The sequence below is a fragment of the Lissotriton helveticus genome, chromosome 2_2 (genome assembly GCF_964261635.1).
Source record: "Lissotriton helveticus chromosome 2_2, aLisHel1.1, whole genome shotgun sequence".
NCBI classification, from domain to species: Eukaryota; Metazoa; Chordata; class Amphibia; order Caudata; family Salamandridae; genus Lissotriton; species Lissotriton helveticus.
This window is the reverse complement of record NC_136060.1, coordinates 83734550-83760611: the sequence shown is the minus strand read 5'-3', so window position 1 is coordinate 83760611 and position 26062 is coordinate 83734550. Positions and strand designations below refer to the sequence as shown.

Genomic DNA, 26062 nt, shown 5'->3' with positions numbered 1-26062 from the left:
AGCCTGACTGCTCGTGCCAAGCTACCAAGGGGGTGAGCAGGGGTTATCTTTGGCATGTAACTCCCTTCCCCTAACTAGAATGGTGGTCTCTGCCTGGATTTGGCGCAAGCATTAGCCAACCAGAGATCCCATTTCTAACAGTCGACAGTTCATTTATTTCTGTGTTTCTATTACAAGTGCACCATTTATTACCATTGTCACAATTTCCAGGCACAGCGCTGAATCAGATTAAGTTACAATTTGTAACCTACTTAATCAATAAAATGTAGTTAGGTTTTATTACAACTTAATCTTATTCCATTTTTAACAGACCAACCTAACAATATATAACTTAGTTCATAATAATATTTACTGATCCACAAAAATAGTGATCACAAACTCTGACCATTATTTTGCGACCAGTAAATAGTATATTTGGACTTACGAGCTGGTAAGGCTGCCCTAGATTAGAGCACAAAGGCAGTCATGCTACGTCACTTCCTGCTGAGAGTTGTTACTGCCATGTTGTACATGCACAAAACACATTGACTTGGAAGATGCTGCCAAACCATCCTCGTTTAATCAGCGAGTAACTTTCTCAATGCATTTTTCATATCCAGAAAATAAAAACAATCATGTTATTGAAATAAAAATAGCCTGCTAAGCTGACAAATGACCGCTGTCCATTCAGTATCTGTACGCTCAGCCCACTTTGCAGTATCTATATCTCATGAGGGTGGCGTGGAACACTGCAGGACTACTATAGTGTGGATTGAAATCTCTAGCGAAATGGAAGATACTTTTTAATTAAACAGAATTCCTTTGGTGTCCTTACAGGAAGTGCTGGGAGAACTGCCCCTTGACATTCCTGCGAAAGAAAAATGGCAGGATAACACAACAGCGTGCCCTTACTCTACTCTAAGTTATGTTTTCTATTCCCTCTCCTGTTTCTCTAATATCTGCTCTTTTTACCACTCAAAGGTTTTGTATTTTTTTAAATTTTCACTGGATTGACTGAATAATGTTTACAGCATTGGACATGATTAATTGTGTTTGTGGTTCTAAAAGAGGTTTTCAGGTATAAGTAGTGGAAAAGTAGTTTAATAAAATATATGATGATCGAGGTTGAGTATCCATCACATTTTGGGACTTCCAAAAATTCAAATCCAACATAAAACACCAAGTTGAAAATTATATTTCAAATACTGAGCCAATACTAATTATTGAATGATGGAATTATCAAGACCAACTTCACAAATATCAAATTACCCCTTTTTCACTAGCATTCCTTAATACACTGTACAGTAGCATACCCTATAGCAGCACAATCTGCCCTATAGGATATACATTTGTATCATATATATTTCAAATTCAGAGCTCTAGTTAAGTTCTGGAACAATCATATATGTGTAAAAAATAAACACAGGAGATGAAAAATTCAGTGTCTCATTGCACACAGTGGAAATAGGAAACCATAGCGTACATCACAGATTTACTCACTTCATGAATTAGTGATGTTGGAGAAAAATCACTGACATAATTTTGAAAGACACATTATCGTCCTACAGAAATATCGATACAAAAATATGGAAAACACTAATATCGAACTCCTTTGCTTAACTAAAAAATTACAAACATATCCGATACACAATATCGACATACATGAATATCGATACCACTAATACCGATGACATACATATCGATATAACAAAATATCGACAACCATTACAAAAGATACACAAAGTAAAAAACATCGGAAACAACATTATCAACAACACTAATATCGCAAGTTTTAAAATATCGACGAGATACTATAGGAACAAATGCAACTATAAAACAACAAAAATAATATTTTATTACTTTAAATAACAACAATAATTATTAATTTACAAAAACACTTCTACTACTTTAAAAATTTATTAAAACATAAATAATAAAAATATCACTACAAAAACTACTACATTAATATTATTAACTTTATATATAACAATACCAAAAAATGTAATTATATAATATATAACGAAAAGTTTTTAAATAAATCAATTAAACTAAACATACCAAACTACAAATTAGCGTTTTCCTTATTTGGAAACTAACCACCTCAAAAAAATTCAAAAAATACAAACTAATCAATAAAAACACTGCAAATTCGAATTAACCAATAGTATACTAATTGCAACTTCATAAACACTATAAAACAGTTAAAAATGAAACACAACCCACACCCAAAAAAAAAGAAAACTACAGGAGAGAAAATTCTGGAGGACTTCAACTACACATAGAAGAAAATCAACATATAACAGAAAAGAAACTGCATTAAAAGTAAGTTATTACATTAAGCTAAATATTATTACCAGCTAAAATGTTTAAAAAGCGAAAACTTTATCTAAATAGTAATGAATATTTTCTTTATATTTTCTCTTCCTACTACAGCTTAATCTACAAACAACAAAAAACCAACAGGAAATGCCAAAAAGGATACAAATAAGAAAGTATTTACCAAACCATTATAAAAGAGTAGAGCAAATCAGCCAAAGTTAAAAGTAAAAACAAAAGCACTACTGTCAACTATAAAAAATGTAAGAACAATTAATACAAAAAAATTTACTATTATTTTTCAGAGAAAGAAAATACAAAACGAAAATACAACAAAAAAAGAAACACCAGCACATTCTAAAACAGAATTACCTTCAATGTAAGTATATAATATAAAAAATATATATATTTAAATTGAAATGCATAGAACAACATTTTAAATAACTATAACATATATTTTTTATAGATTAACATACAGCAAAATGACTGAAGGAGCTGAATTCATAACCAGACAGAAGGGAAAACTGTTACAGTGTTATATGGGGTACACTTATACACAACAAAAACAATTTGGGTTAAAAGTGAACTGGAAATGTTGTAAATATTACTCAGATAAATGTTACGGGAGAGCAACAACTAGGGAAACAACTGTACTTTATACTAGGGAGCATAACCACCGACCGAACATAACAGAAATTGAAGGAAGATCTGCATTAGAAAATATAAAAGAGGCCAGCACAGGTTCCCAAAAGCCAACAAGTATCATTTTAAAAGAACAAATTCCCAAAATCCCAAAGATAGCCACCACACAAATGCCAAGTGTAGCTTCACTAAAAAGAAAAATGTCACGCACCAAAAAAAACCCTACCACTACAATTCCCAGAGCCTATAGTGAAGTCATTCTAGGTCCTGAACAAAGAATACGTTTAAACAAACAACCATTTATCATTTATGATAACGAAAGCAATGACAAAAGACTAATAATATTTGGCACTACTAATACCCTAACAAAAGTACAGGAAAGACAACATTGGATGATGGATGGGACTTTTAATATGTGTCCCAAACCTTTTTTCCAATTATATACAATACACGGCCTATATCAAACTTGCAACATACCATTACTTTACGCACTATTATCAAATGAAAATAATTGCACATACATGGAATTATTAAGCACAATAAAACAGAAAACAAATGACTATTCCCCTGAAAAAATAATATTAGATTTCGAACAATCAATGCTTATTACAATCTTAAAAGTACATCCCCATACCTGCATCCAGGGCAGCTATTATAATTTCAACCAGTGCCTATGGAGAAATTTGCAGAAAACAACACTAAGCATAGAATATGCCACACATGCATCTTTTGCCTATCAAATAAAAAAATTAACTGCGCTTGCTTATGTCCCAGAAATAGACGTTGTAGAACACTACAACATCTTAATTGACAGTAACTTTTATAAACAAAATGAAGCTAAACTAAGTCCACAATTGGACTATTTTGAGGATACATGGGTGGGAAGACTCCACATATCTGGCCACAGAAGAAATCCTACATTTTTAATACCCGGTGGAATGTATATAGGAGAACATTAAATTGCGAATCTAAAACAAACAATGCAGTCGAAGGTTGGCATAATGCCTTCCTTCAATCAACAGGCAGAACAAAACCTAGTTTTGAAAAATGTATACAATACCTACAAAAGGAACAAAGCTACCAAGAGTTCCGAATGGAACAATCCATAACTCAATTAACACCCAAAACATCCAAACAAACAAAGCAAATGCATAACTATTTAGAACAACAGGTACAATTGTACCCTAGTACTAAAGGAATCAAATACTTAAACATAATAGCCCAAACTCTTCTTTAAATCAGTACCACCAAGAAATTCCGAATAAAATACATCCAACAATGAAATGCACATACAATTTAAATATTTGATTCCAAAAATAATTATTGTGTCCAATATATTTTTAATAATTCATAAATATATATACACACATTAATAATATTTGTAATAAAATAACAATAACAATAAAAACATTACCCACCCACAATAAATAAAAATAAACAACTTACCAAATGTATTCCAAAGGCTTCAAAAACCATGTTCTGCCAACATAATCCATGAATGAAAAAATAATGTTGCCCCCAAAAAAATGAAAAAATACAACTGTACCCAAAAAGAATAATCCACGTAATGAAAGTCCTTACAAGGTTAACATAAACAATTCAAAATAAATCATTTAATTTATTTAAATTTTACTTGACTAGTAAACAATACAATACTATGTTAATAAAAGTGTACTAATTGTTGTACTATTATTTAAAAATGTAACAAAATATACCTATGTTGTAAAATTATAAAAATAAATATTATGAAAAAATTAATATTTATCATTATAATTTAAAAAAAAGTAATAACATCTACATACAACTTTGGAAATGTTTTACAAAAAGTTTATAATTACACATTTGTTAATAATTTGTTTTCATGTAAAAATATTGTTAAAAAAGTAATATGAATATTTAAAATATTATTATTATTTTTTAATTAATATGTACACAAAGCATGTATTGAAAATTTAAAAATGTACATTATGTTTAATAAAAGTATACTTTCTTTCACAAACTGTATACAATACCTAACACTGTATGAAATATAATTTGTTAATAAATTGTACAAAATGTACTTTCATCAAAAATGTACAAAAATATGATTCTAAATTCATGCAATAATACATTTGTATAAAATAAAAATATAATAAACATGTTTACTGTTTCTTTCAACTCATATTGAATAACAAAATATACACCAAGTACAATTTTTTTTATTAATGGTATCTATTTTATTGTCTTTACATTAGATACAATATACATACATAATATGGACACTAATTACATATAATTTACTATTCCCACTCCAGCCTACATTAAATTGGGGTAGGTGCTGGAAACGAATTAAATATAATTTACTATTCCCACTCCAGTCTACATTAAAATGGAGTAGGTGCTGGACACTAATTAAATATAATTTACTATTTCAACTCCAGTCTACATTAAATTGGGGTAGGTGCTGGACACTAATTAGATATAATTTACCATTCCAACTCCAGTCTACATTAAATTGGGGTAGGTGCTGAAGACTAAATAAATATAATTTACTATTCCCACTAAAGACTACATTATGGGGTCGATTCCAATTCAGTAAAATCCCCTACGAATTGCCGTACGAAGCGTTTTTCCCATACAAATCCTACACCTTCAACGTCCCCGTACGTACGATCAAGTACGATCCGAACCCAAAGCAGATCTCCCTATGAATTGTACCAAACACCTTACGACTTACATATACGTACAAATCGCCTTCAGAACATGCAGTACGCGACGTCCGTAGAGATCGAAGCAGCTTTTTCCGACCCAGCAAGTACGATTCGTTACGACAGCACTCCATACGACTCTTTTTATACGGAAGTTTAAAACGTCCATAAAACAGATTTCGACTCGAACCGCAAGTGAAATGGACCCCCCTGGGTACTGGAGTACACCCCATGCTTGCAGGGGTACGGTGCTTAGGGGTACGGTGCCGGTACGGTGCCGGTACGGTGCGTAGGGGTACGGTGCCACGGGATACGGTGGTAGGGGTACAGTGCCATGGGGTACGATTCATAGGGGTACATGTACGATGCATAGGGGTACCAAACATAGAGGTACGGTGGACACCCCCATGATTGCAGGGGTACGGCGCGTATGTGAATGTGTGGTTTCCGTACAAATTGCTCATACAGTGTTTCCCGTACGAATCGCGTTCTCGGTTCCCGGTCCGGATCTTACTTGTCAGGTCGTACGGCATGTTTACGATTCGTATGGTTCACTTTGAGGGTCCGTATCGTACGGATTTTCCCTTGCTTTTCGTACGGTTCGTTACGATTTGGACATATTTTTTACTACGGATCGTACTACGCAATTCGGACAGATTTGTACGATTCGTACGGAAATGGCTAGGAATCTGGATCGTCGTTTGGATTTGTTTCCCGATTCGGAATCGACACCTAAATTGGGGTAGGTGCTGGACACTAATTAAATATAATTTGCTATTCCAACCCCAGTCTACATTAAATTGGGGTAGGTGCTAGACACTAATTAAATATAATTTACTATTCCAACTCCAGTCTACATTAAATTGGTGTAGGTGCTGGGCACTTATTAAATACAGTTTACTATTCCTACTCCAGTCTACATCAAATTGGGGTAGGTGCAGGACACTAATTAAACATAATTTACTATTCCCACTCCAGTCTACATTAAATTGGGGTAGGTGCTGGACACTAATTAAATATAATTTACTATTCCAACTCCAGTCTGTGCTGGACACTAATTAAATATTATTCACTATTCCAACTCCAGTCTACATTAAGGGGTCCATTAGGAAGGCGGGCGGACTTTGCCCGCCTGCCATCCCCGTGCAAAATGGGACCGCCTGCCATAGGGACGGCGGTCCCGCCTTGGCCATTAGGATGCGCTCGCCACACTGGTGGGCGCATCCTGTATTGCGGCGGGCGGTGCTGAAAGCTAATTAAATATAATATACAATTCCAACTCCAGTCTACAATAAATTGGTGTAGGTGCTGGACACTAATTAAATATAATGTACTATTCCAACTCCAGTCTACATTAAATTGAGGTAGGTGCTGGACACTAATTAATTATATTTTACTATTCCCACTCCAGTCTACATTAAATTGGGGTATGTGCTGGACACTAATTAAATATAATTTAGAATTCAATCTCCAGTCTACATTAAATTGAGGTTGGAGCTGGAATTAAAACAAAAGTAATTAATCATTTTCCATTTTTTTTAAATACATTTAAAAAATATTATTACATTTGAATTAAATTTTTGCAATTTTTTTCAAATTTAATATTTAAATGATCTATTTTTAAAACACTTCCCACTCCCAACACCTATAAACAAAAAATCTCACTCCTAAACTAATTTTCCCAACTATTTTAAATTATTTTTTAAAATATTTATTATATATTTTTATTTTATTTAAACATTTTAAATGTAATTTTTAATTTAAAAAATAACACTCAGCACCCTTAAAAACTATAAACTCAAAATCAAAATACTAAATTACATTTTCTAAATTTTTTTAAAATGTAAAAATATTTTCATGTAATTTTAATAATCTATACAATTTTAATAAAAATATTGTATTATGAATATATATATATTTTTTTTAATTCCCACCCTTAACACCCATAAACTCAACATCACACACTAAAAATTATTTTTCAAATTTCTTTTTTTAAATAAAAAAATACAAACTAAATTGTAAAATTTTATAAAAATAGTAAAAATTATCATATTTCCAACATAGATTTTTAAAACACTCCCCAACCTTATCCCCTATAAACTCAACATCCCACTCCTAAAATTATTTTTCTAATTTTTGTTAATAAAAAATACAAATTAAAGTTTAAAATTTAATAAAAATAGTAAAAATTATCACATTTTAAATATAGATTATTAAAACACTTCCCACCCTTATCCCCTATAAACTCAACATCCCACTCTTAAAATTATTCATCAAATTCTTTTTTTTTAATAAAAAATACAAATTACAGTTTAAAATTTGATAAAACATTTTAAAAATAATACATTTCAAATATATATTTTTAAAACACTCCCCACCCTTTTCCCCTATAAACCCTACAACCCGCTCCTAAAAATACATTTAAAATTACATATTAAAACACTCAAAAAAAGTATTACATTATATACTAAAACGAACAAAATACTTGGGTGTCGATTAGGATGGCGGACGGACCTGCGTCCGTCTGCCACCCCCGAGGTGGAGGGACCGTCCGCAGGGGCAGCGCCGTTCCCTCCATAGGAATTAGGATGTGACCGCCACCCTGGCAGTCACATCCTGTATATTTAACATTGCGGTGGTTGCTGCTTAAAGCAGCACCCGCAGCAAAGTAAAAAATGCATTCTTTGCATGTGCATGCACAAAGCGGCAGGCACCGCTTTTGTGCATGCACATGCAGGGAGGTACCATAGGTACCCCCTCATGTGCACCCGCCACCCCAAACACCCTGGGGGCCCGCAAGGGGCCCCCAGAAGCAAAGGTCCACATGCTTTTCCGCGGTGGAAAAGAATATCTCCGCACACATCATAATATGACTGGCAGTGTCTTGCAGACACCGCCACCATATTGTGGTCCACACCCCGCGGATCAGCGGCGGACGGACCTGCCGTCCGCCGCTGATCCCACTGCCATCATAATCTGGCGGTGGGTGTTTTCAAGGACCGCGGCGGTGAATCCACATCCTCCGGCCCGGCGATGGCTTCCCCTGTCCCGGAGGATGCGGATTCACCGCCATCATTATCGACCCCTATATGTAATCGACATTTTTACACGATATTTTGACAATCGATATTTTTCACATCGATATTAAAACACACATACCCAAAACGATACTATTGCAATCAATATTTAAAACATCAATATTTTTACTATTGATATATAATCATCAATATTCTGTCATTTCGATATTAAAAAAATTATATTTTGACTACTCACTGTTCAAGAAATGACTTTCTCTCTTTATGCTTAATTTGCCATTACTGACAATATGGGAAGTGTAAGGGATTCCTTTGATTGATAGGGCTCTGCGAAGTCATCAATCATATATTTGTAAATAGGATAGAATGTATGGAAGCACATGATCTCCGTATACATTTCTGCAGATTATTTTCTTCTTCGTGTGTGCTGAAATCAGAATATACCTGCAATACGAACTTTACATCACTAATAATCTGCAATACCTTATACTGGAGACTAGTGACAACGTAATTGTCTGCCCCACAGTACATTGTGGAGCACAGCAAAAAAGCGGATACGAAAATTTCACTTAACAGAAGGAGAGGCAGCAAATACCCCAAAAACACGAACATTGGACTAGAATGTATGGAGTCACCAAAAGTGACCAGACAAAGATGTAGAATTTCATGTGAAGTGAAGTGGTGGCATACACATGGAAGACAATGAGCCAGACATAATGTACCACAGGAATGCTGCGAGGAACAGTCATGCACAGCAAGTAAATGAAAGTAATCCCACCACAAACATCCAGAGTAGAAGCCCTTAAGCAGGAAGCCTAAGCAGGGAAGACTGCCCAGAAAGTAGAATTTCTTTTATGAAGTGGGGACAGAGGAACCTTCCTGTTTTGATAGAAATGTTCTACAGCATCAGTATTGTGAGAGCAGCCTTTCTCTGTCTTTGAAAATTAGAATGGCCACAAGGATTGTGTCTCAGTCCACTACCCATGTGCATCAGGATCTCTTGCTGATTGACGCTCTCATCCTCCCACTTATCATTGCAGATCAATGATATTGAGCCACAAAGCGTCTGTCAGGTGTAATTGCCTCAATCACTTGGAACTTTCAAGTTGGAGGTACGACACTATGGTCTGATCTGATCTGAATTCCTACCAATCAAATACCAATCTCATAGAGAAATATTACAGGCCCGATTCACAAAGGCATCTCCGCTCTCCTAGCAGAGACCCCGCCATCATGGCAACGAGCTACGCTCATGGTGGGGACCCAGCGCTCATGGCAGGACATCCACAATGACTTCCACAATGAGTAAGTGCAGCACGTAGGTTCCACCAAGAATGTGCCCCTGCCACGTTGGCCCGGCCTCCGTCACAAGTGTGGAGGCCCTTTGTGAATCAAATGAAACATTTATATTTCAACTACAAATATCTCAGACTCTGTTGGATTGTTGCATTGAAAATTAAAATCTCCTTGTTCAGTGCAAGCTGATTATACAAATATATGTTAAATCATCTTGATGAATAATTTTTGAAGAAACATTTCAAAAGATATAAAATGTACTAACTGGCGTATGTTCATATTTCCGTGTTATGCATTAACAAAATCGTAAGTAAATTATTAATTTAATGCTGCAATGATGTTGCAGATTCACTGGTGGTATAGTGAGACAGAAATCAATGATGTATTCAGCATGTAATGCAACTAGAAACACCAGAATGCCATTGGGGATGAGATTAGAGGTTCCATTTCACATGAATACCCCCTTCTAGTTACTGCAGTGATGCACATTAGTGCCATGGATGTGCCAATTAGTCCATGGTACATTTGAGGACTGAGAATGATAAAGTTTTGATAGACATTGGAATACAAGCACATATACAGACACAGGCACACACCAAAGTGTGGGATATAAGAATTAGCACTGTCTGGGAGACGTCTCATGTGTAAGTTCTCAATTGGCTAGTTCATGTAAGTTGGATGAAAACATATGGATTGGCAACATGCATGTAAATGCATATTCAACAATGCTATAAATAGTGCCTTTAGGAGTGGAGCTAAACAATTAAATTAATGTACCTGTGACCCTAGGGGTATTACAGTGTGCAGAATAGGAACACTAGTGTAATTTGCAGTGGTTCTCCTTTAAGTGTCCTTCACTGGCTTCTCTTCCACACAGGTATTGTGTAATTTGATGATGGTTCTCTCTAGCACTTGGGCTGTCTCCAGGCTAGAATAGCCACAGCATGGGTATAATGAAGGGTGAGGTTTTCCACAGAATAAAAGGTCTGGTCAACTATATGAGATCATAAACCATGATATACTGCCACTTCCATTTTATGTGCTAAATCCAGGACAGGAACTCTGTCTTCTCTGAGGATCCATTGCTGCACCCCTTCAGGTAACAGGACCGCTTATTGTCAGGGACAGGAGTAGGTCTCTGTAAACACTAAATAAAAATCAGGAACCCAGATACACACACAGTCAGCACTCAGAGCAAGGGTGCATACCTGTAGACCATGTGGGCGACATTTTGATCTCAACAGAAGTCAAGCCTTGTGGTGGACAGAATGTTCACCTAACACCTAACTGCAGATGGGGAAACAGAAGTATACTACAAATGGAGGCGAGCCCACTAACACTTTAGACTTCTTTCTTCTGAGGGCATCAGATGCACCAGATAAGGAGATCCAAATTGTCGAGTGCGGACTTTCTATGGGGGTTTTGGGGGCTCCAGTCCAATTAAGTAAACGTAACATATACTCAGTGAGCCACCATCCGAGCTTGCAGTCAATCCCCCTAGTCCATTCCCTAAGCAAGCCGTTACTCATTCCAAGTGCATGATCACCCGTACAGATGCTACAGTTTTCTCACTCCCGGGTCCCTCAGAGCCACGCTAAAAGAAGAAAAAGGGAGATGGAGATCAGCTAAGCCAAGCTTTGCTGTCCCTCAAGACCCCAAGGTTGCCTCCCCATCTTCTTCGGACAATTGATCTTAAAAATTGAACAGTCTATCACACTTTTACTGAAACAGATTTTAGATAGATTAACAAGAATTGAGGCAAGTATAGCTATTCTATGTTCAGCAAGGGGGGGTCCAACTCAGCCTAATTTGAGGACGGTAGTTGGTGAGGCAACTCCTCTTAACGACTTAACTGTTATATCATTGTGTGCCACCAATAATTGTGCGGTCAGTTTGAGCTTACCAAGAGGGGATGAAGGGGGCAGGATTAAATATTCTTATCCAGGAGGTATTGTAGTGTGGTTCCTATATTCTCAATAGGCTCTGCGCACTGGAATAATATATCCTATAGATGTGACGTAGGACTTATGCCAGTAGGTCTCTATCGAATATACTAAACTTAATTGTGAGTGCCAGCTAGCTCAGAGGTCACTAGAAACTTTCTTGAATACACAAGAAGACATTTGTTTATGACAACTGCATAAACATGACAACTTTGTTTCCCTAGGACTGGAAAATATCTTCAGTCGTAGAAACAATAGATAACTATTTCACTCAGTCAATCGTGCATGCTTCGTTTCTACAGAGTTGCAGAGAAATAGAGAGACGGGCATTTTTAATAAAAGGTTTATTGAACAGTCTTCTTTTTCATGCAAGAGAGGTGAACTGCTACAATTGTTAGACAGAATGCAAAGTATAATGCGTACAGTGAGAATAGTATTATGAAATAATACTGTAATAGCATTGTATGGTGTCTAAGCCATATAAAAATACATACATAAATAACATAGACTAAAATACTCAACTGGTGCTTCTAAATACGCCTACCCCAATGTACCTAACCTAGGTCTAGTACGAGGGACGAAGTAAGTATTGTTTAGCATACGTTTTAGTTCTGCCAAGAATTGCCAAAGGTTTCTCTAGGTTCTAATCAGCTCCATACCTTAGAATGAAGGAGGTCTGTTATCTGTGTCTCAGGACTCGATTTCCCAACACCCCACAAGGGGAGTCAGAAACACTGGAGCTGGATTTCTCAGCAGCGGAGGGCAGCTTCCTGATCAATGCATCAGCTGGAGAGTCGGCTTCCTTCGGCACTTGCTGCAGCGAGCTGTGTTGGGCAAGTAAGGTCGTCAAACTGCTCCGTACCACGGTGCTTTGCCATAGCAAGTGAAGGTATATTTATAATTTGAAGGTGTTTAGGAATGCCATGTTTGACGTAAGTCGGGCATATGAACGTCATAAATAAACCCCTTAGGAATAGATCTTCATTGTAAAACTAACTGAGTTCTTGGAGAAATCAATATTCAAGCAAGGGAAAGTCCCTAACGGCTTAAACTGGCTTTCAAAGAAATCGTTGTGACGTTTGGTGAACGGATGGAAGTAGCAGTGCCTCTAATTGGGTAGCATGGGCTATGCCTAAATAAGGGCTTGATTCCTATGCCTATATAAGGGCAACGTGACTTGCACCTATATAAGGGCATGAATCGTGAAAATCCATTTGGAATCTAAAACTCCATGCAACAGTATGACTTCAAGGGCTCATACAAGCCTCGCCCAAATTCCAATGCAGCGTAATATTTACCTGCCCCCTCAACCTACCCCGGCAATTTAGAACACCTTATTCCCTCAAAGGACAACCAGCGCCCCTTTTAAGACAAAACTGGGCCCCGGTGGAGAACATGTATTGGAAAGAGGGAGCCAAGCAGACTGTCATACAAGATTGGCCCTTCCACCAGCTGCTTGCCCCTTTGTAATAATTTTGGCAAATGTTCCCAAGCTGCATAGTACACAGGAGGAAACCACAGATCAACTCATGTCTAAAGCATGCCACTGGATTTAGAAACATGTGGAGGGGTGGGGGCGATACTTTCCTGTATTCTAATGGCAGGAAATGTAGCTTGGGAGGGTGAATCCGAGAAATCTATCCAGGATTGTGCGGTGTTAACTTTAATTTGCAACACTTGGTTCAGCAATTGCTCACTCGGTTACCCTCACGGCCATCACCAAAGCCTGAATTGTTTGAATTACCACTGGGCTATTTTTAAAAATTGGTAAGGCCCAGTGCTTGGAGGCAACACCCTGTTGCTCCCCTTAGAATTCCTCACCGTGAGCCCCTGCTTATCCAACGAGGACAACTACTCACCCCTCCCCATTTATAACCAATTTAGTGCCCTAACAGACTTAGAAGGTTGTGACTGACTAAGGGAGAACATGAGTACTCTAACTCCTGCTCTAAGTCACACAACATCAGGGTTAGTAACCCCCATGTATCTCATGGCAGCGTACAATCAGAAAGACCATGTTAAATTAATCACCTGGAATATTAACGGAATGTCTGACCCAGATTGGTTAACAATTGTTACAACCTATGACCTGATATGTTTCCAGGAAACACGTGAAATCTAATCTATTAACCTATATGACTATCGTTCCTTTCATTCCCCCGCCCTTCCATCGAACTCAGCCGCGCCAGGGTGGCATTTTGACCCTGTTGAAAAATACACTAAAACTAGAAGTCTTGTAATTTCAAAACAACTCCCCTTACTATCACCTTCTACATTTAGAGGGCCCATATGGTTATACACTTCTTTTAATTAACTTTTATAATAATTTCCTGGCAATATGAAGCAGGCTGTTGATAAGTTGGAAGGGGAAATCAACATACTTTTTAACAACCTCAAACAGTCCCCAAACATCCTGTGGGTGGGCGATTTTAATGTGCACAGTTGCTCCTTTGTAAATAAAACAGTGTGTGGCATAACTCATGAGTCAGGGGAGCCCATTCCACATTTTATGCACAACTCTTACGGAGATGCTTTGAATAGATTGTTTTTAATTAATAACTTGGAAATTCAGAACCCTATAGATCCTAGCTCGGGCATGTTACAAAGCAACTTAGGCCTGACCACCCAAATTCAACCTTCAACCTTAGACTATCTAATGGTTTCTGTCCCTTTTCAAAATTCTATCTGTTATGTTTTAATTAAGCCTTTTGGTTTTAGTGATCATGCTGCCATTATTTGTAACCTAGACTGGGAAGAAATTAATTCGAAGCAGATGAGGCATATCAAACCCTCAATAGCCAGAAATAATGCGACTATCCTCAATGGGCAACTTTAGGCAAAGAAAAAATTGTTCCAGTTGTGGTCGGAAATAGACTAAATGACATCTTGACTTGCCTAACACTGGATCCTGTCCCTACACAGGTAAGCAGTGCCTTTGAACAGATAATATGTGAGATTAAAAGCGTTCTAACTAGGAAAAGACCTATCACCAATACATACAGATGGTTTGATCAAGTATGTACCAAGTCCCTATCAAACCCACATCAGGCCCTTAGATCCACCCCTAGAGTGTCGGAACTGGATAAGCTTCTGCATCTCTGATATAAGGAGGCAAGGAATGCCAGAACTAAGGGCCCGATGTAGGTCGGTCGGTAACGGCCGAAAATCGGTATTTTCGGCCGTTACCGATCGGAATAGAGACAATGGGATGTAGGAGGCCGAAATCCAGCGAAATCGGCGATTTTACCGAATCGGAAAGTCACCGAGTCGGTAGAATTCCGAATCGGAAAAAAGTAGGAATCGGAAAAATCTCCGATTCGGTAGAATACCTAATCGGAGATTTTTCCGATTCCTACTTTTTTCCGAATCGGAATTCTTCCGACTCAGTGACTTTCCGATTCGGTAAAATCGCCGATTTGGTATAAATTCCGAATCGGTGAAAATCCGATTCGATGCGAAAAGCTGAAGATTGAGATGTAGGTAAGCACTGAAATACCGAATTTGCTTCAAATTCGGTATTTCAGAGTCGGAAATTACCATGGATTGGAATCAGGTGGTAACCAGGTGCAACCTATAAAAAAGGACCCAAAATGCAGTTCTACTTGCAACATGGCAGCTTTCTATGTCATAGCAAGACGGCTACGGCTACAGCAGGAAGGAGAGAGGGAATGGCTGAGACAGGAGCAGGTGTACAGACAGCGGATCACCCTGTGCATGCTGACAGATCCAGAGATCCTACAGAGGTACAGGCTGGAGGCAGAGACCATCAGAGACCTCATTAGGGACCTCCAACCCCTGTTGCAGCACCCCACCCCAAGGGCACACGCAATCCCAGTGCAGGTGCAGGTGCTATGCTGCCTACACCTGCTGGCGTCTGGCAGCTATCAAAGTGTAGTTGCAGTGGCAGGAGGGGTGACCCAGAGCAGCCTGTCAAGGTTCTTCCACAAGTTCCTTGATGCCATGATCCAGAGGATGGACCACTACATTTCCTTCCCTTCCACCCATGCAGAACTGGCACAGACAAAAGCTGAATTCTATCAGATGGCAAGATTCCCCCACATCATTGGCTGCATAGATGGCACACACATTCCGATTTGCCCCCCTGCTGACACGGAATACGTATTCCGCAATCGAAAGTCACGGCACACCATAAATGTGCAGGTGATATGCAATGCTAAGTGTGTCATCACTGACCTGGTTGCAAAGTTTCCGGGGAGTACCCACGACTCCTATATCTTCCAGAGTAGCGGCATTTATGCACGGCTGATGGCAGGGGAATTTGGTGAAGGATACCTCCTAGGTAAGACACAGTGTCAGACCCCCATAACCAAAATTGCATTGTGAAGTACATGTATGCATTTGAGTAATGTTACCCCTTTTCCTTGTAGGCGACAGTGCATATGCCCTACGCTCGTTCATTCTCACCCCCTACCTCAACCCCTCAACACCTAGCCAAAGGAGGTACAACCGTGCCCACAAAAGCACGAGGAATGTGGTGGAAAGGACCTTTGGCATCTGGAAGAGCAGGTTCAGATGTCTGCACAAGAGCGGAGGTGCAAGGCAATATACCCCCATCACCTGCTGCAAGATTATTGCTGTCTGTGCAATGTTGCACAACCTTGCAGTCAGGAAAGGCACTGAGGTTGAGTTATCCGACTACGAGGACCCTGATGATGACAATGCTGTGCCACTACCACAACCTGCTGGACTCCCTGCACCAACTGACGGCAGATACAGGCGTCAGGAGATAACAGACAACTATTTCTGAGTGAGTACAGATGCACAAACAGGTCAATGTATGTTTTCAGAAATTAAATTTAATAATGTTGCATCAACGTTACTGCACTGATGTGCAACAAAAGAAAAGTTAAACAAGAAGGGGTAGAAATGTCCATTGTCCGGGTTGCCTCACCCGCACTGGCAGTCTTATTTTTTGCTGCGCTTAGCAGGCCCACTAGGATGAGCCTCACCCCCTTCTGAATGCCCTGCAGCCTCAGCTGAGCGCCTGCTGCTCCGGCGCGGCTCTGACACTGCGCTGGCAGGGCTGCTGCGGCTGCTGCTGTCCCCAGCCTCGCCCAGGACGGGATTCACTACGGTGTTGGAGATCAGTAGTGTCTCCATGGCGGTGGTAATACGGCCCATGCCCCTAGTGACCTCGGACATGTTCTGTGTGAGGCTGGCCTCCATGTTTGCCCCACGTTGGCATAGCTGGGCAGTCGCAGCTGCAAGGCGGTTGAGTGACCTGTTCTGTATTCGTGCATCCCTGCGACGACATAGCTCATGGTCATCCAATCTGTTGCAGAGCTGGGTGATGGCAGTGGTCATTCGGCCAATAGATGTAGCTATCTCCTTGTTGCTGTCAACAAAGGTCTTGAAGCCCTGTGTCATTTCACCCATCTGCAGGTTGTGCAGGCGCAACTGGCGATGGCAGGCCAGGATGGATTTTGCCTGCATCCTCTGTATCGTAACCATACTGGTCTCCAGCCCTGCGAAGACGCTGCCTCCCGGAGCTTGTATTGGGCTGCTGGTTGCACGTGGCCTCCGTGGATTTCTGCTGCCCTGCTGTGTGTGCTGGGGTGACGCTGGTGTCACAGGGTCTTGTGCAGGAGCCTGACCCGCTGCCCCCTCCATGATGACTAATGGAGCAACAATTCTCCTCCGGGCCGGGGATGTGGCAGGTGCAGGGTGGCTCTGTGGTGGTGTATTCTCCGGGGAGAATAGCAATGTGGGCGACTGAGACAGAGACAGTCGGGGGGAGTGTGGATGTGTGAGGGAATGTCCAGAGTCCTCCTCATTGCTCAGGGCACAGCTGTTGTCCTCCTCCTGTGCTGCTGCACTGGTGCTTGCCACCGCCACCGCACTGGCTGTTGGTGCTGGAGCTGATGCTGCTCCCCCGCCTGATGGTGCCCCTAGGTATAAAGAAGCATTTGTCAACTGGGTGCTAATGTGTTCCAGTCACTACTATTAAAGCATTGCACATCTCATTACAAACACGTTGATGCTGTATTACTGTTATTTTTCTTATGCTTCTGCTGTGGCATTTTTGGGTACTTTTGCTGACTACATTTAGCAAGATGCATTGCTCATGTCTGTTGCTAGCAGTACTGGCCTGGGGTTTGGCTGTGCATTGGGTCTATAGGGGAGGTGTCTGGTATGGTGTGTCAAGGTGCGCATGCTTCTTACCTGTGGCTGTAGCTCGGAATGAGCTATCCAGGTCCCCAATTCCTACGACACTGGCCCTCTCGATGGTGGTCGCCACTAGTTCCTCCAGCTGAGTGAGGGGTGGCGCCCGGTTTGTTCCTCCTCCAGTAAGTCCAGTCTGCTTGTGCAGGTCAGCCAGTTTTCGCTTTGTCACACCACGGATATCGTAAAACCTCTTCTTGAGGTCGTCTAGGCTCCTGTGGGTGACACCAACAGCGTTGACTTTCTCCCCGATGTGGATCCACAGCCTCCTCTTGGTGCTCTCCGGAACAGTGAGGGACAGCCTTCCATAAAGCTGCGTGTGCACCCTCACCACCTCCTCCACCAAAGTTTGCAGCTCCATGGTGCTGAATTTTGGATTCCTCTTACGCGCTGCCTTCTGGCTCTCAGTGCTGGTTGCCATGTCTCACAGGGATCCTGCTAACACTGCTGCTCACTGTGTTTGCTCAGCTCAGGCAGCTTTCCAGAAAGTTCTGATGAGTTGCACCTGCCTGGGTTGCCACTCCCTGTGGGGGAGGGTGCTTCCAGCTCATTGGCTGATGTCTTCAGTGTCAGTTAACCTGCTCGACGAATCGGCATTCTCCGAATCGGTATTTGCCGATTCGGAATTTACCGAATTTGTTTGGAAAATACCGATTCGGAATGTATTATGCGTTCCTATTGGCCTTTCGGCCCATGGGGCGTATTTCTATTTCCGAATCGGCGTTTACCGATTCGGTAGGATCCGCATTTTTATTTACCGAATCGGACGTGTCCGATCCGGCCTATACCGAATCGGTACTTGTCGAATCGGTACGTACCGACTCACGATACCGATTGCTACCGAATCGGTATTTTTCCGACTAATTTTTCCTACATATCATTTTCCGATTTTGAAATACCGATTCGGTACGGATCGGTATTTTAAAATCGGAAAATGCGTTTTACCTACATCGGGCCCTAAAACTCTTAAGGAAGAAACTTCAAAACAACTGTATTAAGCAGCCATTTCAAATATTGACAGTGATTTTTGGAGAGTTATCAATGCTCCCTTTCTCAAACCATCCATGAATTTGAGCTTAGACAGTCATGTGGACAAGGAATCTTAAGTCGCAAACGTCTCCTCAATATTTGATCCAAATGCTGAGGGAGAGGCTACACAGCGAAAACTGACTTTTGCTCCTTCCAAATGTCCTCTTGTTTTTTAATCTTCATGAGATTAGAGAGGCTCTTATGCAATGCTCTCATAATGGAGCCCCCAGCCCGGATAGTACGCCGATAAATTTCTTCATGGAGCAACCACACTTATGGGGACCGGTGCTGACAAATGTTTTTAATGTAGTTGCCGTTGTGGGCCCACCGGACTCATAGCTGAAACCCATCTTAATTCCTATCTATAAGAAAGGAGATAAATCTGAGGCCAAAATCTACAGACCAATTTCACTCCTGAATAGCACCACTAAACTTATGGGTCGAGTTTTATTTAATAGATTAGAGGAATGAGCCACCTGTAACAATGTACTGATTCCAGTGCAATATGGTTTTAGAAAGGGGAAAGGTACCCAGGACCAATGCCTCAATTCTAGTATGTTAATTGCCAAGTATACTCAAGCCAAGCAAGGTCAATTGTACTTGGCATATATGTAATTATCCGCAGCATTTGACTGCGTTGCCCATCACCACCTGTGGAGGATAATGCAAGAAATGGGCATTGATGAGGCCATTATTTTTTTTATCAGGCAGCTCTATTTCTCGGCTTTGGCCTGCGTCCATTTCGGGAAACGGGGAGAGTGCACTAAGTCGTTCCAAATCAACAGGGGACGTCAACAGGGTTGTGTATTCCCCCCATTTCTTTTTTCCATCTATACCAATGGGGTGAAACACCCCTGTCAAACTCAACCTTGGATGTTCCTAAGATTAAGAATGTGCTCACCCCAATTCTTCTTTACGTAGATGATGCAGTGTTAATTGCCCGAACGGGCTTAGCCTACAGAAATTATTACAGGTCTATGTAGGTTACATGAGCAGCCTGGATCTAAAAATCAATGAGGCGCAGTCCTTTATTTTAATCACTGGCCGTAAAGATAGGAAAGTTCCACATTTTTATATAGCTGGTCAGAAAATATCCCAAATTGATACATTTTCTTTCCTGGGGGTAAAATTCAACAGTCAACTAAATTGGTCCAACATGATTGCCACAAGGGGTTTATCAATGGAAAAAAGTATTGTTGCCCTGAATTATTTCACAAAAAAACTGGGATCAAAACCCCTTGAGACGGTTAAAAAAGTTTGTACTGCAAAATCTGTCTCAGTAGCAACTAACGGGGCAGGCATCTGGGGATTTTCTAATTCCTCAGCTCTCCAGACCATTGAGGATGTTTTCTGGAAAAAACTAGTTGGCCTCTCCGCAAGTTGCTCTAGCTTCATTTTTCCCATAGAATTGGATGTGCCAAATATTAATGACATAATTAGTCTGACTCCAATTATACTATGACATTCTATTTGGAGAAGAGGCTCTGTTAATCATACACAGAAGTTAATAGGAGACTGTCTCTCTCTTGAATATGATCTTAGAATCCCATGGATCACATCACATTCATTAATTAATATTTCTGTAAAATCTTATCTAAAGGGTTCAATTGACCAGGAAGGCATAGCCCCATACTTATTTACTGTGACAAACCCATGCCATAGATTTTTCTCAGAAAGGTTCTGTCTAAACCTTATACCCTGCATGTTGGCCCATCCATCGGGAATCAATTCCACACATGATCTTCCTTCCTGTCCATGTGACAGCGTTTCTCTAGAAGTGCCCTGCATTGTATATAAATACATCTCCGATGGTAGTAGCAAAATGTATCTTCATGTAGTGTGTATTAGGCTCCAATATGTGTGCTCTAACCCTCATTTATCCAAAAAGGATAGGATTTTCTTACATGGATTTTTATTTCCATAGCGCTCAACGAATGGCTACCACCATCTTCCAGAGTCAAGAAAAATCTATTTATACAAAATGCAGGGCACTTCTAGAGAAGACATAACAGGATTTTGGTGATAATTTACAACCCTGATAAAGTCCGCAAGGACGAAATGTGTTTGCTGGGAAGATTATTTGTTTGTATCCACAAAAAATAGAAATAAATCAAGAACTTTTCATCAAGACCATGTGACTCCCGTGTATTACTAGTGTTTACTCCCATTGATTTAGGTTGGATAGATTAGATACATTGCTGATACAAGTTATTAGGTTTGGATATTGTTGATGATTGAGAGTATTATGATATAGTAATTTACCATCAAGGATAATATATGTCCCAATAATTAACGCTCCTGCTCTATCTGTGCAAATTAGTAATGGCTTGACATTAACTAAATCAGCACAAGTCAACAGGTCAAGCAATCGTGCATAAATCAAAATAGCACCTCTTGGTGATAGACGCAGGTCCATTGCTAAATCCTCACCCACTATAACACCCAGATTGTGCAGCCAGTGCAATGGACAGTAACTTAAACCCACAACCCAAAATGCCAGGCAACGGCAGAGTTTCAAGAATAAGGTGACGAGAAAATGATAATGAAATAAAACTTTGAAGAACCAGAGCTACTTACAAACACTAAATCATATTGCACCCACACCCACCCCTCCAAGTTCCCCCACAGCCCCAACAATGAAAATGTAAAATCAATTAAAACCTAGCCTGGTTGCTGTTGGAAGAACTATTTTGCTTCCTGCAGGTTCTTGTCCAACTTTATGAGGACCTTCCTCAAGATCTAGCATCATGTTGTTCGGAATGGGGGTTTTGGCTGCAGCTGTGATGGTGGGCATGACATCTGGACGTTACACAGTGCTAGGTCTGGATTACAATGTTAGTGTAGGCTCCAACTCCAACTCCTCTTCTTTCCTGAGCTGGCAAAATGTCACTGATATATCTTCCGGCTGCTCCATGTACATCCACGTGGGAATTGCTCACCTCCAAGTTACTGCATCCTCATTGCCCTCTCTAAATATATAAGGCAATAAAACATCCAGTCCAGCAAAGGTATATTTACAAAGTCCAATAAACTGCTCTACACTCCCTCACACTTCATTATTATCCTGACAATGACTTTTTCACACCGTATTTAGAGCATACCTTTTGTGTTGTTTATTCATATTCATGGCTCAGCGATAGGGGAAATAGGTTTGTTTTAAAGGATGAGTTGCACTAGAATAAAGGATGTTGTAAAGGAAGGCATGATATCTTTAAGTTTGGAGTTAAGTTAATTTTGAGTTAAGGGATCAGAGATAAAGTTAACGAAAGTTACTTCATGTTAAGGACAGCATGGTTTAGTTTAATAGAAGATGTTATTCATATTTTTTTTATTTTTTTTTGGCTGTTTGGAAAGTTTGTATTTGACTGCAGGTATTTAACCCAATGTGAGACATGAAAAAAGCACCACATTTCACAAACCATACATGTTTATCCACCAAGAGCTACAGGGTATTTATTACCATTGTTGAGGGAAGAAACTGTATCATGATGAGGGGTTTCCAAAGTTCCAAGATAGTGGAATTGCAACTTCGCAATTATTATTATTTTTTTTTTAAAACTTCCCAACTTTTCGGGATGCAAACTTGCAAAATATTCGAAAACAAGAGGGACAGTTTCAGAGGTCTTATTTGCAAAGGCTATGGGAGGATGACTCCAGTCCCCAGTTAGAGCCGCCTCCAGCAGTATAACTCCTCCTCTACCACCCCTCCCTCAAGCAATATTGTCTTAGGCCACAACATTGCATCCCCTCCAAAACAAGGGGGCATATTATCAAGAACGGGCGTTACATTACCGTCGCTTTTATCGGCAGGAAACTGCTGATAAAGCGGCGATAATGTGCTTGATAATATGCTCTATAAATTCCAATCGAAGCCCATGTTAGATGTGAAGACATCTAACATGGACTTCGATTGGAATTCATAGAGCATATTATCAAGCACATTATCACCGCTTTATCTGCAGTTTCCTGCCGATAAAAGCGGCGACAATGTACCGCCGTTCTTGATAATATGCCCCCAAGTTCCCAAATGCCCGTTGCCCTACTGGGTCCTCATGCTTAGGGACCTAGTGGAGTGACCCAGTGGTGCCAGACCCAATACGAAAGTCTGAGTCTCAACATCTACCTTTTCACAGACCCTTTTAAAGGTGATATCCTATAGATAGAAAACTGCCTGCTTGATTGGGCCATGGACAATGAAACTTTCCTTCAAAGAAGTTGTTCAGAAATGATCATCTTTACCGGCTTCGATGGTGCCAAGTTTCCAACTTGTCAACATTCTTTGGCAAAGCCAAATCTTAGCACACCTCTAAACATGATCCACAGACGTCTTCACCTTTTGTGATTCAAGGGCCCTCACCACACTTACACGCAATATATCTCTACATAACATAAAACAACACAGGGGTAAGGGTGTAATTAGGAAGCCAGGAACAACACTGCCTCACTTCATCTGCCTCAGGTGACCAGTAGCTAGTTCTGCCTCAAAAATGTCTCAAAAATGTTAGATATCAGCTACCACTACTAACCTTTGGGAATTTCTCCCTTATAAGAACAAGCATTGGCAAATCCAATAGGTATGGTCATTCTCATAGCTGTAGTAGTTAAAGTCATTAATAAATATCGTTCTCAAGTAAAAGGTAACAGCTTGAAGTATTTAAAAAGGCTTCAGCCCCTTAAGACTTTATGAGATGGTCCTCCTGAGTCAGAGCAACTGCTTAACTAGTCTATCACAAAGTTGTAGTACTTCAAGTTATTACTAAAAGCCCCTTTTGAGTCCAAGGCAAGTGCTTGAAAAGTCTTTAACAAGTTTGCAGTGCTACAAGACATTACAAAATGTCAATCTTTTTTTTGTTTTTTTTTTCTCTTTTCTTCTTTAATCCTGTGAAAGCAGAGGTCTTACAGTAATTCTATTTGTTCTGAAGTGGAGTCTGGAGCCCTAATGTATATCATTTAATATTTTGCTCTGAATGTGGCAGCATTATCTCCTTCCAAATATTGTATTGCTCCAAGGTGGTCTTTTAGCACAGCTATAGAAGATGTGTTTTCTTTGGCTCTCATGAACAGTCATGGCTAACCTAGTATTTGTTTTATTCCCTGTGTCAGAAACTTTTTCAGTTTAGATGCTTTCCAATCTTCTTTTAGCATGGTGTGAAACTGACCCCTAGCTGTGATCATATGGTGTAATGTCTTTCTAGAACCTGCACATTTGTGTTCTTCTTGGGCCTGCTTAGGTCAGTTTCTAATTGCAACTGTACCACTTCGTTTCCTCGGCCAGTGCAATCAGAGCAGGTGCCTTTCTTCTCCCCACTTTCTTTTTTTTTAAAAGACAGCAAAGTCAATAAATCAGTCACATATAGAAATCATACAACTGAATCTAGTTGCTCCATAGTCACATTAATAACATAAGAAGCATTTCAGGAATATGGTCCAGTCTGGGACATTGTCAGTTCATGCGTTGGAGAGTCACACAGTTCACCCCAGAATTTATTCCAGTGTCCCCATTTCGTATACCATTTTGTGGGGCAACCTCTAATTTTGTACACAGTTTTTTCAGCAAGCATGCAGTGATCCAACTCAGCTACCCAACCCACCACTAGAGGCCTATGTTATTCATATTTAAGGGATGATGAAAGACGATGGTGCAGGAAAAGGAAGTCCTTGAGGGATTGAAGTCATTTGTTCTATCCTGAGCAATAAAATGTCATAGTCTGAGGCACTACATGTGCTTTGAGAAAAGAAAATTAGGTTTAGGGCTGGTAGTCGCGGTGGTAGTTCGTGAACCGACAGACTAGCGGTCCACCTGCAGTATTACGACTTGGGCGTTTGGACCGTCATGGGACCACTGCAACCGCCACAGATCCACCATCCCACGCAAGTGCTGCAGGGGTCAGAGGAAGTAATTTGTTGACAGTCCCACTGCAGGACTGCAGAGAATATTACAAGTTTCCTTACCGCCCTCATTTTCATGGCAGTTAGCCCTTTATATTTGCAAGCCCAGTTCCTGCACACTATGGAATGCACAACATTGTGTATTCCATATCCTGCAGGAACGGGCTGTAGCGGTCTCATGGCAGTGCATATCTAAGGCACACCTATGTACCCTAGATATGCACCGTCCTAATACCGCCATAGCACCGACTGCCCACCCAGGATAAACCTCATAATCTGGCAGTGGTCTGACTGTAGGTTTGGCGGTTTTCCTGTGGGGTGCTAGGTACAGGAAGATCACCAAACTCATAATCAGGTCCTTAGTACAAAGGAATGATTGATAGTTTGTCTGAGGCTGTAAAACCACGCCTATCAACCTGTTTTACTACCTTACTACCTTACTCCACCAGGCACTAGGAGAACTATTCAGCCACTGCAAGCTGAGCAATGCATCTATTACTTATGAAGACTGACAACAAACACTCACCGCTAATTCCACATTCTTCAAACCAGACACTCCTAGAAATATAAAGGTAACAAGGAACATTTGTATGATCCCTTAATCCTTTTCACTCAATACAGCACTTTGCTTAGATGCAGACACATGTACTAGAAGCACTAATTGGTCAATCATGCACAATACCACAAAGATTCCAGCACAGTCCACAGAGATGAGATTGAACCCTTCTATCTGCTTCTGCACAGAGCATAAAACCCAGGTATGTATAGTTAGTAGCACATATGCAGTTCTTCAGCACATGCTGCACAAAACAAATTGACATGTTTATTAAAATAGGTTTGCAGGCTGTGCTCCTGAGGTGGGACATTGGATAGTAGGGGATTTTTTGCTTTGACAAAGAGTTGATTCACAGATATGGGTGCCAACACTGCACCCAGTCATGCAGATACCATTTTGCTCTCCATTTTCATGATTTTCGAACATAGATAATTCAACAAAGCAGGCACAATTTACCAAAAGAATATGTATTCTTACAAACCACAAGGCTTAGCAACTTTAAGATGC

At 40.1% G+C, this 26062-nt stretch overlaps 1 long non-coding RNA gene across 3 annotated transcripts in view; it reads right to left on the bottom strand.

Annotated features, from left to right (window-relative positions):
• LOC144821739 (uncharacterized) overlaps positions 1 to 26062 on the bottom strand; it is a 511371-nt gene that overhangs the window by 428359 nt on the left and 56950 nt on the right. The gene's annotated exons all lie outside the window — the stretch shown is intronic.